This window comes from Lipotes vexillifer, unplaced genomic scaffold (assembly GCF_000442215.2).
Source record: "Lipotes vexillifer unplaced genomic scaffold, Lipotes_vexillifer_v1.1 scaffold1302, whole genome shotgun sequence".
Lineage (NCBI taxonomy): Eukaryota > Metazoa > Chordata > Mammalia > Artiodactyla > Lipotidae > Lipotes > Lipotes vexillifer.
The window spans coordinates 440,064-449,428 of record NW_006788595.1 but is presented as its reverse complement, the minus strand read 5'-3'; positions in this window follow the sequence as shown (position 1 = coordinate 449,428).

Below are 9,365 nucleotides of genomic sequence, written 5' to 3'. Positions count from 1 at the left end.
GCTTTCAGTATGATTGCTAGTGTACCAAAGCCTTTAATGGGGTGCCTGTGTTTGAATCTATGTCAAATACATTTACAGAGACACCTAAATAACAAAAAGGAGACAACGTCTTAGAAAAAAGCAGCATTATTTTGTTCATTCTCACTATCTCAGCCCCATCTAGTAGAGCTGCAACCAAAGAGTTTGGTTAAGATAAAAGGACCACAATAAGTAATGATTATGGATGATGCAATTCAACTGAAAACCTGTACAGAGTATGCTGCAAAGAAGTGGAATATGGGATTGAGTCTATGTTCTAGTTTTCCAAGGCTAAGATGTACTCCACATAATACAGCCCTATTTGAGCAGCATTACTCACCGTCATCAGAACCTATTTGTGATCATTAGCTAACTAAGCACTGATTGTTAAAGGGGGAAAAAGCATCCATTACTATGACAGATACAGCTTGCTACTCAAGATCAATGACCCAATTTTGTCTGCCATCATATTAACCCAGAAGCATCAGGTTGATGCTTTCTACCATTTTATCCAACATTGGTAGAGCTAGTGACAAAGAAATTGAATATTTTTATAGGAGGCTTACTGGTCTATATCTTACACACACAGACATGGGAACTTATCATTTGCCAGTAACTACAGCCAGCCACCTCTTACCATTTCCTGCCTGGCCATCCAAAGCACTTCTGGCCTGTAACATATATTTTGCTCTAATCTTGTATATAGTACACTATAATAAGGATTATATTTTGTTATTATCTAAATATTTCATGAATCTGTTTTGGAACTTATTTTCATGCTTAGATTTAAAACCCATTGAGAGTGGAGAAGTAACACATATTCTGCTGGTCAGTTTAACCAACCTTTACTGAGAGTATTCTATACAAAAGGTTCTGGGAATGCAAGTGTAGTCTGCCCTCTAGGAGCTTACCTTATCGTGATAGTAGTAACAGGTGCCATATTTTGAGCACCTATTATATGGCAAGCACACTACATGCATTATTAATAATCCCTATATCAACCACACAAGATAGGTATTGCTGTTTCTCTTTGACAGATGAAGAACCCACGGCTCAACTGGTAACTTAGCCAAGCTCACACAGGCAGTCAAAGTATAAGAGATCTTTCTGTTTTAAAGCTTCTGGTCTCTCTACTGTTTACATGACCTTTCCCTCCTGTGTAGTTTGGTCCAGAGGAGAAACTCATAAAGTATTTATTTCATTAAATAACATGGCGGGTAAAGAGGCTGGTATGAGGCATCAGCTTTAAGGGATCCTACAAGCATTACTGAATTCATGGAGGAGTATGTTTAAATAAGAACCTGTCCAGTATAGAAAAACATTCCCTCTGGTTCACTAACCACTATTTTTTTGTTGAGAGAACATTGAACAAGTGGAACAAAGGGGCTGAAATTTATAATGAGGAGTTGCTTGACCATCCATCTATCCACGTTTTCATCCAACAGCTATTTATGGAGCATCTCTCTGTTCCAGGCATTTTGCTAGATGTCGGGGAGGTGATTAAAAACAAGATAAGGACATTTTACAGTTTAGGAGAGAAGACGGGAGCTAAGCAAATTATCTCACAAATAATGGACTTTATAAGTTAAAGTTCTAATAAGTGCTATGGAGAACTTAGACATACAGAGACATGTAAGAACAAGTAGTAGAGAAAGCTGATCTTGCCCTAGGGGTCAAAAATGGTGGCTTGAAAAAATGACATTTAAGCTGGAATTTGAATGATGAATAGAGGGTTCCTAGATATAGAGAAGGGAAATTGGTATTCCAGGGTAAGTAATCATTCATTCATTCATTTATTCATTCATTATGATTTTTTTCTGAATGCATACTATATGCCCAGCACAGTTCTAGATGCTAGAGATTCAGCAGTGAGGAAAGAGAAACTAAAATCCATGCATTTTTTGGAGGCTACTTTCTAGTTAGGGAATGACAGACAAATAATTAAGAAAGTAATGTACTATATGGAAAAAATAAAGCAGATAGTGTTAGAGAATGAACATTTTAGACAGTGTGTGCAAAAATCTCAAGTCTGAAGTATTAGGGTTTGAAAGAAGACCAGGGTATCTGGAGACAGAAGAGTAGAGTGCTGTGAGGGTGTCTTTAAAAGCAGGCTGAGTCCAGATCACATAGGGGCCACACGATGTGCTAAGGATCTTGTAGAGCAAATGAAAATCAATAGGAAATTAGAACAAAGGAGTTAATCATTAATTTATAATTCAGTGGAAAATCTGTTTTACTCAATTTGATGTGTCACACTTTCAAAAACACATGTGGTGTGCAAAGCAAGCTACCTTTGAATTAAAAATCATTCCCTTCCACTAACATATAATCTCAATAGGGAACAGATAATACTTGCAAAGAAGCACACCATCCAAATATATATTAGTGTTTAATCCAGCAGTGGGATATAGAGAATAAATCAATGATATAGAAGCTGAAAATAACACATTAATCTTCTTTCAATACTCATCTTACAAATGTGGTTTCATAAAGAGTTCTCAGCATCTAGTGTATTTTTCATTTTCTAATCTCAATTGATCTCAGTTAATAAGGAGGCTGTTGTTCAAAAGAATGATCTTGTTCAGGATGATTTACCCTGGTTAAGATGGCAAAGGAAATTGGAAATTTAAAGATCTGTTAAAAAGACCTAGATGTCAGGCTAATTGACACATTTTGGTTACCCCTTGAAATTACATCCATTTTTAGAATGCCAGATGAACTGTCCAAAGAAGAAGAATTACCCTTTAAACATACTGCAGGGCTTCCCTGGTGGTGCAGTGGTTGAGAGTCCGCTTGCCGATGCAGGGGACACGGGCTCGTGCCGCGGTCCGGGAAGATCCCACATGCCGTGGAGCGGCTGGACCCGTGAGCCATGGCCGCTGAGCCTGCGCGTCCCGAGCCTGTGCTCCGCAACGGGAGAGGCCACAGCAGTGAGAGGCCCGCATACCACACACACACAAAAAAAACATACTGCAGAATCATCATCAAATATTTATTAAACAGCTCAACAAGCATGTACACATTCTTTCCATCAGCAGGTTTTTCGTTTGTTTCTTAGAACCAAATATTCATTGTATATAACAGTCAATCACAATAATAACTACAAAAGTAGCCATTATGGAAAACAATAATTTTGCAAAAATAAAAGTTTTATTGCCCTAATTCATAATGAAGGTCTCTGGTACCCGTGACTGAATTTTGCCTGCATAGCTCCTTATCCATGTTTTCTCATATCTCTGTCCATCCCTGATTAGAAAGAAATTAAAGAATTTAAGGGTTATCAGATTTGGCTGTAAAGTGTTTTCTACACTAGTCACTTAATGTATATAAAAGGAGATGTAACCCGTTTACCTCAACACCATCCTTATTGCATAGCCTTCCCAAAGTTGATTCTTAACGTCTTCATTTACCTCCAGAACTTCATTATGCCTGAGTGCACTCAGGTGAGATTTTGTACCTAATGGAGGAACATATAAATTGTCTCCAGTCCAGCTCCTTCCCCTCTCAGGTTATAACTGTAGCCTTCCTTTCACCCAAGCCCAAAACCTTGGAGTCACCCCGACACCTCTCTTCTCTCACCCCACATCCAATCCATCAGCAAGCCCCACATACAAAAACCTGGCCACTCGCCACCAGCAGCCCTGCTAACACACTGCTCTGAGCTACTCTTGTTTTTTTGCGGTACGCGGGCCTCTCACAGTTGTGGTCTCTCTCGTTGCGGAGCATAGACTCCAGACGCGCAGGCTCAGCAGCCGTGGCTCACGGGCCCAGCTGCTCCGCGGCATGTGACCGGGGCACGAACCCGTGTCTCCTGCATCGGCAGGCAGACGCTCAACCACTGCGCCACCAGGGAAGCCCTGAGCCACTCTTAATCTCTCAGTTAAATACTTCAGTAGACTTCTGATTGACCTCCCTATGATCACCTTGACCTCGCTGCTGTCTCCCTACACAGCAGCCAGAGTGAGTGTGGCTTAGAACCTTCCATTGACTTCCCACCTCACTCCAATAAAAAGTCAAGGTCTTCACAAACATCTTCAAGCTCTGACATGAAGTGCTGCCAACCACACCCTCACTAAGCCAGTGCCTCTCTGTCCACACATCCTACTGTAACTGAAAATGGGGTCTGGCTACTCTCCCCTCAAAAGCCAATAAAGAGGCAAGGTTGGTTTGCTTTATTTTGGATGCCGGCAACCGGGCAGAGGGCGGACTCCTGTCCAAAGGCCGACTTCCCCCCACTGACAATCAGTGGGTAAGAGCTTTTATAGGTGAAGGGAGGGGCTACATGCAGAAACAGCACAGTCAGCTCTGACAGTCATTTTGAAATTGGTCATCGGGGGTCTGACCAGCATCATCTTGCTTTAAGTACAGTTAATCTTCAGTTCCAGGGTTGGTTTGTTTCCATTTCTTGAAGGCAGTTCTCAGAATTGTGGCAGCTGATGTCATGGACACAGTTTGGTCATCATGTAGTTAACTTCTCCACCTGATGAGGGTTTCAATATCTGTAATATAGCTCAAAGGATAGGGCTCAGAATATTATGTATAGCCCTGAGGAGGAACTAAAAGTCCTTGAATTTGCTTAATGACTAAACTATTATTATTTGGTCTCCTTTGACTGTTTTCCTTTGTTTCTGTATTTTCTCACTTCTCTGATTAAACTTATTCTTTGGCTAAAGTTTTTTCCACAGACAAAAGGCAGGCAGAGGACATGGGGAGCAATGACCGTAGGGTCCTGCTCTGTTTCGCTACCATTCCCCCCAGTCCACTCTGCTCCAGCCACACTGGTCTTCCCACTCCAGCTAGAATGAATCAGGCACACTCTCACTGAAGAGCCTTTGCGCTGTCTGCTCTGCCCAGAAACCAGACATCCATTTTGTTCACTCCTTCACCGTTTTTAGGACTTTATTTAAGTATTACTTTCTCACCCGACTATGTTTAAAATTGCAACCCTCTCCCTTTACCCTCCTAGTCCTACAGAACCCTTATTCCCTTTCCCAACTTTATTTTTCTTCATAGCATTTACCACCATCTATCATGTGCTATCTTGGTCTTGTTATTCTGTCTATGTTTCTTGCCCCTCCCCACTAGAATGCTCCCCATGAGAAATGAGATTTTTATTTATTTTACTCACCATTATATTCCCAGTTCCTAGCACAGACCCTGGCACATCGTAGGCACTCTATCAATATTTGTTGAATAAATGAATGAATGAAGAAATGCAACATAAGTGATAAAATATTCAAATGACAGTATAAAATACGAAAATATTTGGAAATGCATTTCCTAGATCTAGTCATCTTTGTCATGATTCTGATACAGAAGAGACACTATACTTCTAAGTTTTAAGTCTGAAACCCATATGCAAAGGTTCTCACAAAATCTCTGGCTGTCTTACCAGGGCAAAGGAAAAAACTTTGGACAGATGTTGCACCCAGCACTTTAGAAGGAAGTAATCACTTTCTCATATTAAAAATGTACTCTCTAGAAATGAATTCATATTTTAAAATATTTGATTCCTTTTCATTGGTGAGAATTTCAAGGAGCCGTGCTAATAGTAGCTGTTATTGCACATCCAAAAAACTTTTATAGTTAATTAATTATATGCGAATACCCAATTTGTCCCAAAATACAATTGAAGACATCATTTCAAAATAATTTTATGTATATTTATCAGGACAACTAAAATTACTTTTCTAAAGAATAATTGCCTGTGAAAATTCCTTCTGAGACAAACCGTTGCTAAAAAAAGATGATACTTTCCAAAACGCAGACATGTAATGCACAAACATACACACACAGATGCACACATTGGCTGTTATAATGATAGTGGTGATGGTAGTTTTGGTGACGGGTTTTTCTTTGTTCACACCCTTCCTCAACTCTACTGATTAAGCCCTAAACATTATAAAGGCTCTGAGTTTCACATAACACTGTTTTTTGTTCTTCACAGTCTGTTGCCTTCCTTTAAATGTGCCCTAGGTTGCCTCTTTCACACTTGAAGTGTGGTACTCAGAACCAAGCACAGTATCCCAGGTGTTTTTGACCAGTCAAGCAGAGTGAAAAAAGCTACCACGTTCATGTTCCTTGTTCTGAAGTTCTATTTTTATTAATACTGATTAAGATTATAAAGCTTCTGGCGCAGCTGAATGTCAATGTAGACTTGTTCATTCGTTGATTCAGTGGACAGATATTTTTTGAGGTCTTACCATGTGTCAAGCACTGAACAATTCTAGGAAATATAAGAATGTATATTGGGGTAGGTAGAATAATTCCCCCCTCAAAGTTGTCCACATCCTAAACCCTGAAACCTGTAACTATGTCACCTTATATGGCCAAAGGGACTTTGCAAGTGTTAGTAGTTAAGGATCTTGAGATGGGGAGAGTATCCTGAAATATCCAGGAGGGTCCAATGTAATCACAAGTGTCCTTAACAGAGGAAGGGCATAAGGGTCAGGGTAAGAGAAGGGAGAAGTGGAGGACAGGAAAAGAGAGATATTTGAGGAGGACACATTGCTGGCCTTGAAGAAGGAGGAAGGGATCAGACAGGGAGGCAGGAGGTGAGTAATTTTTTTATAAGCTATTCAATGAAATGGGGATAATAATGGCATATATCTTAAAGTGTTGTGAAGATTAAATGATTCATTTAAGTGCCTGGTACATAATAAAATAATCAAGAAATTTTAGCTGTTATTGTTAAGTTTGAATTTAGAATATTCAAGATTTGATTTTGAATATGGTATACAAGATAAATTGACATTCAGGGTTATAACAAATCTACAGAAAGGTACATAAACATATAGAGACAGATTAACAAAGAGTTATACAGTGAATATCTATATAACCACAACCCAGGCCCCTGTTCTCGTAGAGCTTACAGTTTAGAGGGAGAGACAAACATTAATCAAATAATCATACAAATAAGTAGAAAATCGAGTCTGGGACAAATGCCTTGAAGGAGATATAAAGTGAATGTCATAATAGCAGGATTTGTCCTAGTCAGGAAGAACAAAGAATTTCCTGAGGAAAAGATACTTGAGGTGACAGCTAAAAAAATAAAGCAGAAATTAACCAGATCAAATGGGAAAGGGAAGAGCATGCCAAGTAGAAAGAACAGCAGTTGTGAAGCGATGGAGGCTCCGAGGAGCACCCATTATGAAGAGGCCTTTGAAAGATAAAGAGTGAGAGAAAGTTGGGTTGAGGCAAGATTTGAAAGACTTTAAATGCCAAGCAGAATCATTCCTTCCTAGACCATGTGAGCTCCTTGAGGTTGGGTCTTAGTCGATTCTGTATCAAACCTAGAATAATATCTGATATATAATAGATGCTCAAAAGACTTGCTAGACTGACTTGAGTGCAGAATTTATTTTGTAGCTAATAGAAGCCACTGAAGATATTTTTGGTCAGGTAAATTATAACCTTGCCTGGTTAGTGCTAGTAAGAAGAGTACGTAGCAGGTGCTACTTTAGCAGGTGGCTGATGTCCTGGAGGACTGAATTTTGTCTGTGCATTCTGAAGGCTTTCCCAGGTGAAAGGTTAACAGAATTACACTCTGAAGGTGAAATAAGAGTGAAACCTGTTTGCTAAACTGATCCAATGATAAGAATGAATGTGAGGGCACTTGTTAAAAACATAGCTTCCCAGGATCCATCCCAGACCCTGTAAGTCAGACCCAGGGAAGATGTAAGTAGCTGTATTTATTAACGAGCACTTTACCTGATTGTTATTCTCAAGAAAGTCTGGAAAACTCTGGTATAGAAAACATTCAAAGGAAAAGGAAAGGCATGTGCCAAAGTATGAACATCTGAAAAAGCCAGAGGTATTTTATGGAAACGATTGGGAAATAGGGAGCTGAGTGGAAGCAGTTATTGCTGAGGCTGGAAACTCTGAAGAGCTTTACCAGTTAAGTTTGTCCCAACTAAGCTAAAAAATCTTGTGAATAATGGAGACCCAATGGAAGATCTTAGGGCAAGGAAGTTAGTTTTTTGGGAGGAAATTACTCTAGAAATTGAAGAGTACAGGTTTGAGAGACAGTTTTGAGACATAATTGAGAGCGTTTAATGGCTACTTCCATGACAGAAGTAAGAAAGGAGAGGTGGAAAATGAATCCAAGGTTTCTAATGTGGCAGACTTCTCTTGTTAGAGAGGGGATGATATGGTAAGAAAGCATTCCAGTTTAGAATTAGAAATATGGAACTAGAAACCTCCAGTTTGGAAGCAAGTTCTCAGGGCAGAGAATATGGTTATGGGATCATTGGGACGATGGGAATTTCACTTGAATGAGGATGCAAATTGATAAATAGACCAAGCACAAAATTACAGGGAAACAGGCATGTTTAAGTAGCACCTAGAGGAGAAATCAGCAGAGGAGACTAAACTGAGATGGAAGAGTTAGCAACTGTGATCTTGGCTATCTGAATCATTTAATGCTTCCTATACTCCCAAGCTAGTGAACTGGAAAAACATTTCCATTAAGACTGGACTGATAAATAAATATTTGCCACCTATCTAGAACATTTTAACAGTAAAACTCTAGAAAACCTGCCATTGGTTGATCCAATCAGCTAAAAGAAACATACAAAATCTAGATAAGCCACTGATTCTTAAATTCAAGGACACCAGAAGTCTTTGATACTTGGATTTTAGTCCTGGCTCTTCCACTAATTTGGGCAAATTATTTAACTTCTATGAACCTGTCTTCTCATCTTCAAAAAAAAAAAAAGGCTGGGATAGCTAGATTTCTTCTGTTACTTCCAGTTCTAAAATCTAAAGTTTCTCCAGAGACCCAAGCAAAGTCTGAGATGAAAATTTTAAATAGATTTATTCAAGAGCCAATCTTGAAGTGAGGATACCTATTTCCCAACCCCACCCTTCCCTCTTCCTCAATGAATATTGATTGGGAAATATTTAAATTTATATAGGAGGCACTGGATATTTTTACAATTCCTCTCAGTGCAGCTTTGGTTGTCACTCATCCACTCTGAGTCTGGTCTAGTGTCACATCAGTGGAATGGCATCCATTTGCACCCCACCTAGAAGAGTCTCTCCTTTCTTAGTATCTTTGGAGTGGATCGTCAAGCACACGAAGCTCCCTACCTCCCTACATCCCAATGGAATCACCACAAGCTTTCTGCAGGACGTGTGTTAAATGAGTCTGTGCTCTCAACTGAGGGACCCTATGCGGCTCAGTGCACACTCAGGACTTCAAGAGCTAGAGACTTTTTTTTTTCCTGCTAGAATGAGGAAAGTAAGGGCAGGGCAGAAAAAGAAACGTCTACTTTTTAAAAACCCTGACTCCTTTGCAAGGAGCATTTATATAATCAAGTAACACTGGTGTAGGACGAGTGAGGAAT